Genomic DNA, 310 nt, shown 5'->3' with positions numbered 1-310 from the left:
ACACACACACACACACACACACACACGCACACGCACGCTCACAACCACAACACCTGGAAAAAACAGCACTGCAGCAATTCGTATAGCTAAGACAGACAGGCAGACAACACGGAGACAGACATTCAACAGCTATTGATTACGCGATCAAGTCGATCGACGCGATCCGTTTTTTCTGTCTGATCATCTCAAGCCATCGTTCCTCCTTCCTTTGGAATAGAAGAATAACCGCGGCCGTCCGTCCGGTCCGTGGAGCCTCCTCCTACCCGCCTCCTCCTCCTCCTGCTGCACCTGCTGCTGCAATAGCTGCTCT

Source organism: Gymnoscopelus braueri (assembly GCF_963280865.1).
Source record: "Gymnoscopelus braueri genome assembly, chromosome: 16".
In the NCBI taxonomy this organism is placed as follows: domain Eukaryota; kingdom Metazoa; phylum Chordata; class Actinopteri; order Myctophiformes; family Myctophidae; genus Gymnoscopelus; species Gymnoscopelus braueri.
Note: the sequence above shows the minus strand (reverse complement) of the source record.